Raw genomic sequence first — 10087 nt, 5'->3', positions numbered from 1 at the left:
ACGTAATATGCCAATGGCCCGAACTCCTTTTCCGTCGATATATTCGATATGAGGTCGCCAGCTAAGCGACGTGTGATAAATTACCCCAAGGTATTTAACAGATTCCAGCTGTGGTATGTCCTCATGGTGGTAAGACAGAGAGATGTTCACAGGGTATTGCAGCGGGAAAACAAGAAGGGCACATTTACTCAGATTAAGTAAAAAGCTGTTGCCATCGAGCCAGCTCTCCAATATATTAAGGTAAGTCTGCAGCCCTTCATATAAGGTCTGAATGTTATCTGCCATTGCAAAAAATGCGACATCATCTGCATAAACATAAGTTGATATATCCTGTTTATGTGGAATGGTGCTCATTAGTAAATTAAATAGCACCTGCGAAAGCACCGAGCCTTGCGGTACTCCCCTCGTTTGGGTAGGAGTAGATGATGAAAACCCATCTTTAAAACAATAAAATTTCCTGTCTGCAAGAAAATTGTGAACTCACGCTACTATGTATGATGGAAAATCGAGGTATTCTAATCGATATATCAAAATACAGTGCTCCACGGTATCATATGCCTTAGGGATGTCTAAAGTAACTAAAGCTGCATAGTTTTTATGTAGCCGAGCTAATTGAAGCCGATTCTCTAAATCAACGTGGGCATCCCAAATCGAACAACCAGCCCTGAACCCAATTTGACCGGGACTTAGAATTGAGCTCATAGTAATAATTTCAGTAATTCGTATATTGATAATTTTCTCAACCAATTTCACTAAGTTTGATGTCAGTGTGATCGGCCTCATGTTATTCAACGTGTATGCATCATTTTCATTTTTAGCAACAATACAATTTTGGAAAGTTTCCATTCTGGAGGTATCCATGCGTTCCCTAACAAATAATTCACGAGTTCTAGCAAAATATTAGGCGATTCCTGGAGTAAACATTTCAACATAAATTTCGTAATCCCATCTGGTCCGGGAGCCGTCCTCGATAAGCATAATACTGTCTGACTCAATTCAGCTAAAGAAACTTCTGGAAATTCATGCAAGTTTATCAGAACGGACTGAATAGCCAAAAAATTAGCAGTGAAGCGGCGTTCTAAACCTTGCGCTATGTCTTCTAGACAGGTGTTCATTTCTTCCGGCGTCAAGACACATGACTGCAACGTTAAAGGTGCTGGCAGTACTTTTCTTGTCCGAAGATAAGTGAACAAAGCACGCTTATATTTAGATTTAGAAAGATAATCAAAATGTTTACTGTCGTATTCTTCTTTCGCGCGGTTTATTGTACGCTTAAATACGCCAGCAAGGAATTGATAGTCCTTCCAGTTTGTTGGGCTCTGATTAAGAAGAAGTTTTTTCCAAGCGGCTTTTCATTTTCTATAATCGCGCGTACACTCATCATTCCACCAACGAGAGGAGGATCGTTTATTAGATGGAATAGAAAATTCGGAATTTTTCTAGATCCCTCCAGCATTGAACCAATCGTAGATGCAATCTCCTTAGTACTGGTATTTCCAAGCTTGAAAATGGCAGAACGAAGGCAGGTTTGAAATTTGCTATGGTTGATGAATGTGCGTTTTGGCTGATCTAAAGTTATTGTTGGACAAGTAATGTCAAAAACAACAGGAAGTTGGTCGCTGTTGCCGAATCCAGAACAGCCCATGAGAAACCTTGATTGCATTGGAGCAAAACGTTAAATCCAATACTGAGCTAGTTTGACCTCGGACAAATGTTACATGACTTTTATTCAGACAGGAGAGGTTGTGATCAATAGTCCATTCCCACAGTCGCCTACCACAAGAATCTGTCCTTATACACCAAGACAAATGATGTGAATTAAAGTCTCCTGTGAGTACAACTTCCTTTCTACATGCTACCGAAACCCTATCAAGATAACGCGTACTTTGCACACCGGAGGGGAAGTAACAATTTACAATTAAAAAAGTACGGTATCCGGGGAGACAAAAGTCCAATGATAATATTTCACAATCCAAGTCTAACATTCTGAAAGAAATATTCGCCCTATGGCATAATTTACTTGATACAAGGATCATTAAACAACAACCACGTGATGGGCGATCTAATCGAAAAGAACGAAAACCTATAAGATGGAAATTTTTATCTGGTGTGAGCCAAGTTTCTTGGAGAATATAATATCAAGATTAAAATTATTGCAAAAGTAATGTAGGTCGGTTGAGGCTGAGAATATAGAACGGCAGTTCCACTGTAGTACCCTCAACAGACCTATGGTGTTGAGCGCACCACAGAGGCGCAAGTCGCGCCCTTGTTAGCATCTTCACGCGAAATAGCTGATTCATTCCGTTTAGATTTGGACTATAGATTGGTGAAGATAGGGGATCTGGTACGTTTATTAGTTCGTATATCGAGTTCCATATCTGTAGCAGTACTTGTGCTCGGCTGAGGCGAATGTCGGTCCAAGTGCACCTGTGTTCCTGACTGCTTAGCCTTGCCTGCAGATGCAGAAAGTTCGTCCAACACTACATTGCGTAGCTGTGTGGCGTCGCTGGTAATGTCTAATACTGCTGGTTCTGTACTAGTCTTCACAGTTTGTCCAATCTGACTTAAAAGAATTTGCACCAAACAGTCGGAAAGGTTAGATATGAGTTTATCCATTGCCTTACTCACTGCTTTTTCCACAGCGGTTTCAATAGCCTGCGATAGCTTGGAGTCCATACTGGAAGTGCAGCGCCCTGTAATACCAGAGTATCCAAAAGCCCTGTCTCTAACTATGTCTATGGCTTTCCTTCGAGAACAGCGGCGGTGGTCAATAACTTCAAGGATTTGAACCTCCCGGGAACGAGCGGAACAGTCAGAGTTGTCGGCGCAGTGACTGCCCCCACAGAGACAACACTTTTCCGCTGTTGCAGTACACTTGCTTGAAGAATGGCTCTCTCCGCAGGTGCTACAACGAACGTTAGATTTACATCCTCTCGCACTGTGGCCGAATCTCCAGCAGTTCTTGCATTGAATCGGACGAGAAGCGAGGGGTTCTACTCGGAAGATCAGTGGTCAGAATTTTATTTCTGACGGGCATTTTGTGCCCACAAATGTCGCGATGACAGAATCGGTTGGTACCCTCTCGTTGTCGACAAGACGATTACACCGGTAAATTGAAATTACGCCTGCTCCAGAGAGCCTGTCTAGGGTCTCAGCTGGAGTCAGCTTGGAGTCGACTCCCCGTACAAGGCCTTTGGTGCATGCAAGGTGAGGAGGAATAAAAGCACTCACCGGTGTAGCAGCAAAGGAGGTGCATTTAAGAAGATCCTGCACGCAGGTCTGATCCGGCGACCTACACACGATACCTCCTCGCCCAATTGGGCGCACATCTGTGATGGTCTGGAAATGATTTGAAGTTGTCCTAAGTTCCTTTTGAACCGCCTGAGGGTTTGTAAGTCTGATGAAGCCTCCATTTGTAGGTACCATTGCCACGGGAATACTGTCAATACCACTGCGGAAAAAGGAGTCTAGCGGTAATTCATTAGACGGCAGGGACGCTGACCAGGCGGATCGCGCTTGGCCAGGAGAAGTAGTCGACATGAGCGCTAGAGATACGGTTAGACTCAGAAACAGATAAACTATAAAATCGCACTCTAAGACAGAAAGTTAAAACCACTCAATCCTCAGCCAAGAACACCCCACTAGGTTGAGCACGGGCAAGCCAGCTGGTGAGTCTGTAAAAAGTAGTGCGGCCTGGTTTTCCTCTCTGAGAAAAGGCGGCTTCTACGCTACGCGGCGCCACCTCGCGTCGTGAAAAGAAGGCTAAAATAGACAAATGTAAATATTGTATTTTGTGGCTTATTTCGTGTTCAAATTTAAAAAAAATAAACGTTACTCACATTGAGTATGTGGCGAAGTGTCTACTTGTGTGCAGATGACCATTCCGGTAAGATCCGACATATCTGAGCGAATAGTTGAGTCGCCATTTTGTTTGGACAGCAAAGTAGCCTGCATCGTATTTGTCTACGATGCGGTCTTTTCGGAGCTGTCTATTTGCCATCTACGAGAAAGTTGGAATGGGACTTAAGATGGCTGCTGTCCAATCAGCTGTCTTTTTAACCATCTATGGTAAGTATTGAAAAATACTCAATGTTCTAATATTCAAATATGAATCCCACGGAAACCCACGCGCTGTCCATTATTCTTTATTCAGAAAGTAATTATTCTCAATAAGGCTCAGCAACGACTGCCACAGAGTTCACTCTAATAGAAATTATTAGGGAATTTTGATTTCGCTTACAATCGAAGCACTGATAATTGCATTGCATTAAGAGTCATTTTGGCAGTAGATGTATGAGGAAACTTAGTCACGTATATGTGTTTAACTCTTTCTTTCTCACCTGTAATTAAAACTATTGGGGGAGGCTTGTGTAAACTTGTCATCAATTTTCCATTTCGTGAGTTTATCATACTTATTTTACTTTTATAATTTTACATTTACAAAAGCGATTTCTCGTTAAGTTTCTTCCTTTTTTCAAGCACATTTAGCCAGATTGATTGATTGACATGTGCGGTTTAACGTCCCAAAACCACTATATGATTATGAGAGACGCCGTAGTGGAGGGCTCCGGAAATTTAGACCACCTGGGGTTCTTTAACGTGCACCCAAATCTGAGCACTTGGGCCTACAACATTTCCGCCTCCATCGGAAATGCAGCCGCCGCAGCCGGGATTTGAACCCGCGCCCTGCGGGTAGCAGCCGAGTACCTTAGCCACTAGACAACATTTAGCCAGAAGGTGAAATAGTGCGACTGAGTGCTCTAATGTTTTCACGCCATTTGGACCAACTGCTGTAAGCATCACTGACGAGATTGTAAGTATTCCTAAATAAAAAATATCAAACTGAGGTAATTGCGCAAATGACCGCATAAAAAAACAGTAATTTCTAATTCATTACGAATGAAGGAAAGATTTGATTAAAATATAGTACATTGTTCGATGTTCTTCTTGAGAAACTAAAACATCCGTAAAGTGAATAGTGGAAAGCAACAAGTATTGGTAATGGAGCCTTGTCTCGATCATGTTTTGCGCATTATATAAAAAGACAAGGTCTTCAATCTGGGAAGGCCTCTACACAATCGTTCCTTGGAATTAAACAATCCAGTAAATTTTTGAAGAATTCCCCTTATAATTGGGCAATCCCCTCTATTGGGTACAAACCATGTGTTGGGACAAAAACAACAACAACAAGAATAACAACTCCATAAGATTTAATAAGACCCCCCCAATTCTTCGCCCATCTCCCACAGTGGGTATTAGCCACAAAAGAACGTGAACATGCAGAAGAAGGCGATCATTGGTACAAGAATAACAACAACCCCATAGGATTTATTAGGACCCCCCAATTCTTTGCCCATCTCTCACAGTGGGTATTAGCTACAAAAGAACGTGAACATGCAGAAGAAGGCGATCATTGGTTGGAGTAAATGAAAGCTCTTGTTATGTGCAAGCGCTTTTTGAACTGCAAAGCGGACATTCACCGACGTTCTCAGCCTCATGTCTGAACAATCCAGAGGTCGATTTTGTGAATGCACCAGCTCGCTGAGACAGCAAGTGTCGGTGTGCAGCCTAGAGAAGCAGGAGACGGTCCTGCTTGACGTCAATCCAGCGGTGAGTTCATGTGATGTACACAACCTGCTCATATTGCAAGCTTACGTACAAGGAGTTGCAGAGACGTTGAAATATTAACATTGGTTAATGAGCGACCCATGATGCTGCTTAGTCAGCAGTGCACCTTTTTTGCAAAGCAGTGTGTGCGTATTGGGAAGCAACAGAACGTCTGCTTTATTGGCAGAGATGGAATCAATAGCATATAAATTCAGAGAATTCCTTACAAATATTTTCACACACATTCCGCATTGATATTGGGTACCTTCTACAATAACGCCCGTGAAATATTTCTTTTGAGAATTACGAAGAATATAAGGCACTGAACAGTCAGAGCTTGTAGCTTGTAGGTTTCATGATTTCATACTGGTGTCCGTGTTTTCCCACCCTCCAATTCGGAACGAGTCGTAAGTGAGTACCAGAATGATGCATAGGCAGCAATGGCATAGCTTTTGTAAGCACGGGAGCATGAGTTTCTTGACCAGCTGGGGTATAAGCACATGGATGGGAATATGACGCAGAGAGAAGCCTGCGCTGGTATTTCGGCTTTATATTTTAGGAAGAGACAAACTTACAGCGGCTCTAATTATTTCGAAGTGCGCCAAATGACGTGCATTATATCATGCCTTTCACACGTAAAATAAATATTTCATTTATAATATGAATTTTAGGAACTTTATGACAAGTACGTGTGCCATTGACCCGACTCACTACCACCAAGGCGGGCCGCCATATTCTGCGCGAGCTCGGCTTCTTCTCCTCGAGGGCCAGGGACCCCCCAGAGTTGACTCTAATTCCCCGTGAAATCCGCGACCTTATCACGATCGCACCCGTACCACGAAATGTACACCCAGAATACAACAGAGGCAAGCGCCTTGCGCGGGCGACCGCCATTCTCAAGCGCATAGACATGGAAGGGGACAACGTCTCGTTCGTGGACGCTGTTGCCTATCGCAACAACCAAGCCTTCGCCGCGGTCGCGGTATCATCCGCGCAGCAGACTTAACTCAGCCACAATTCTCACCCGAAACCCCGAAATAGCGGAGCAAGTAGCTATAGCTATAGCTATGCTCGACAGCAAACGGGAATTCATCTACAGCGACTCCAGGCCGGCCATCAAAGCCTTCGAACGCGGAGTCATCTCCGACCAGGCGTTACGCATCCTGCGCAATGCGGACCCAAGTGCCCTGAAGCACCAAACTGTCATCTGGTTCCCCGCCCATCTCGGCCAGGTGCCGGGTGCCCTATCCAACCTCAACGAGATCGCCCATGATGCAGCGCGCGCACCTACCGACCGCGCTGCCACAGAGCAACCTCATCTTGCTGGGTTGGATACCAATCGGGATGCACCAATCACGTACAATGAATTACAAAGCACTTTCACTTGGAACGCTGCATTTTGCCACCCCCACATCCGAAACTTAACAAACCGCAGGCATTAACCCTACGCCTATTACAGACACACGCGTACCCAAACCTTGCCACGCTTCACATTTATTATCTCGATGCATACCCAAGCGACACATGCCCATCATGTGGACACACAGCGACACTCGATCACATGCTCTGGGAGTGTAGAACAACTCCTCCCGACTCTACCTCAAGCAAGTGGGAGAGGTCCCTCAGGAGCTCACTTCTCGCCGACCAGCAATGGGCTGTCCAGCAGGCCCACGAAGCGGCCGCCAGGTACTCCCTGTCAGTCCCTACGTGGGAGACGCCCGCTACGCGCTAAGCGCGTCCTGCAGGACCGAAATAAAGTTTTTTCATTCCATTCCATATGACAAACACCAAAAGTTTATTTTTGAAAATTATTACGAAAAATTCTTTTAAACACAAAGTGCTTTTAGTGAACTGTGGGCACTTAAGTCTGTCTATCTATCTATCTATCTATCTATCTATCTATCTATCTATCTATCTATCTATCTATCTATCTATCTATCTATCTATCTTTATCCATCTATCTATATCTATCTATCTATCTATCTATCCACCTACGAGTTTTAGCTCTCCTGGCCGTTTCAATAATGGTATCGATACCAAACTTGGTATGGCATGCCATGACTGCATCAAAAACATATTTAACTAATTATAACCAGAAAATCATGACATGTATGTCATTAATGTCATGATATACATTTCATGGTCCTGCAGCTCTTGCGGTGGTTTCGTTCACATGGCATGTAGGAAAACTACCATGGTAAAGCGTGATTGCATGGCGAACACAAGCAACAGATCCTAACATGAAAATCATGACATGCGTGTCATGTGACAACATATGACTACATGCCACGCTCATGATGCGCTCGCGGCCGTTTCGCTAGCGTCGAATATATCAAATTTGGTATTACCGTACGTGAATGGATAAAGAAGGTATGTGACTGGTGCGAACTTGATAATCATGAGACGCGTGTCATGTAACAACTAGACTACTTGCCTTGCTCATGTCGCGCTGGCGGCCGTTTCGCTAGCTTCAGTTATACCAAATCTGGTATTACGGCACGTGAATGAATGACGAAGGTGTGATACTGTTGCAAACATGATAGACATGAGATGCGTGTCATGTAAGAACATGGCTACATTCTACACTCATGATGTGCTCGCGGCCATTAGGCTAGCTTCACATGTACCAATTGTGGTATTACGCGGCGCGAACGGACGACGTTGGTAAATGACACATCCAAACATGATAATCATGTAATGCGTGTCATGTAAGAACATGACTACATGCCACACTGATGATGCGCTCGCGGCTGTTTCGCTAGCTTCGTGTATGTCAAATTTGGTATGATGTGACCCAATTGATGACGAAGGTATGTGACTGGTGCAAACATGATAGTCATGAGATGCGTGTCATGTGAGAACATGACTGCATGCTACAGTCGAGGCGCCAATACATTTTGAAGTGACGCAGTGCAGGTGCTCGCCAGTGTTCATTTTGTCGCGTCAAGCCGGCGTTGGTGCACGCCATGCACTGGTCCTGCCATATTCTCGCAGGCGCGCGCCGCGTTGTGTTTCTTTGACACATGCGCATTTCAGTGCATCCGGCGTCCCTCGGTAACAAAAATAGGGAGACGCAGTGTTGTCTGGCTGACGCATTGGCGCGAAATGCAGCGTGTTGCATTTCGCGCCAGTTGCCGTCGGGCCGCGCCGATGTACGCTGGTCAAGCCTGGCGTCAGACTATAGAGTGCTCGTGTTTTGCTAAGGTAGCGCTGCTGTTCCCAACGTGCGCGCGCTTCAACGATACATTGGAGTATATTGAGCCCTTCATGACGTGCTCGCAGTCGTTTTTATAGCTCCACACATATCAAATTGAGTGTTATGTGTTGTCAATGAATAACGAAATACACGACTGGTGCAAACATGATATTCCTTAGACGCGTGTCATGTAAGAACAGCTCAAATAAGTTAGATTTCGTTGGTCGGTTTAAATTGCTAGCAGACACTTGCTCTGTAATCTATGAAAGATTAGATTTCGTTGGTCGGTTTAAATTGCTAGCGGAAACTTGCTCTGTTGTCTAAAAAATGGTCAGTTCAGTTTTAAATTACTGCTGCAAACTGTTGGCAGTGGCTACTGCATCTTTTCATTGCCTCAAGTCTACTGCTGTAGACTATAGTGGCAGTGGCAGGATGGCTTGCGACATCGCCCAACTTCACATATCTGCCAGTGCTGCCCCAAAAGATATTCTTGAAGGAATGAAGCCACCTTTTGCCTCCTGCAATTTCAGAGAATTTTGGAGGCATTTCAAGAACCAACTTGTCAGAGGGGGCACGCTAGTCAGTGCAAAGTTGTTCTCGCTGTCGCACTTACAGGTGCGATGCCCGCTGCTGCTTCTCAACATTCTCCTGTGGTTTGTGGGCATATCCCTCATCTGGGCTGCATTGAGGATGTTCATGGATTCGTGGGACAGGGAAGAGGAGCACGTACTGGAACGCCTAGATATCTCGGGAATGCTGCTAACACATATGGAGGTGCTGCTCTTCCTATTCGGGCTTGCGCTGTTCACCATCAGCTCGTGCGGCTGCGTCGGGGCACTGCGGGAGAACACCTTCCTGCTCAGAGTGTACTCCTTTGCACTTACCATCCTTATTGCGGTCAACTTTGTCCTCGGCGTTCTGGTTTACTTCGTGCCGGGTAAGAAAGACGACCTTTAGAACTCACTATAAATAAGCACCAAGACTCTGACGCTCAAAATGGAGCATAATGAAGTAGCGTTCTAGAACGAAAAAAAACGTCAGGAACATTTCGCAATCATAATATATATATATATATATATATATATATATATATATATATATATATATATATATACAGTCCAGTAGAACCACCGTGAGCGGTCACAACGTGGTTTACTTCGACGTTTTGGCCTAGAGTCTGGCCTTCATCAGGATTAAAGGTACATTAGAAGTGTGGCAGCTTGGGCTAGTTGGTATGGCATGACGATAGTTATTGCGCGAGAACAAAACGACGACACAGAGACA

This window comes from Rhipicephalus microplus, unplaced genomic scaffold (assembly GCF_043290135.1).
Source record: "Rhipicephalus microplus isolate Deutch F79 unplaced genomic scaffold, USDA_Rmic scaffold_186, whole genome shotgun sequence".
NCBI classification, from domain to species: domain Eukaryota; kingdom Metazoa; phylum Arthropoda; class Arachnida; order Ixodida; family Ixodidae; genus Rhipicephalus; species Rhipicephalus microplus.
The sequence above is the reverse complement of the archived record's forward strand: the minus strand, read 5'-3'. Positions refer to the sequence as shown.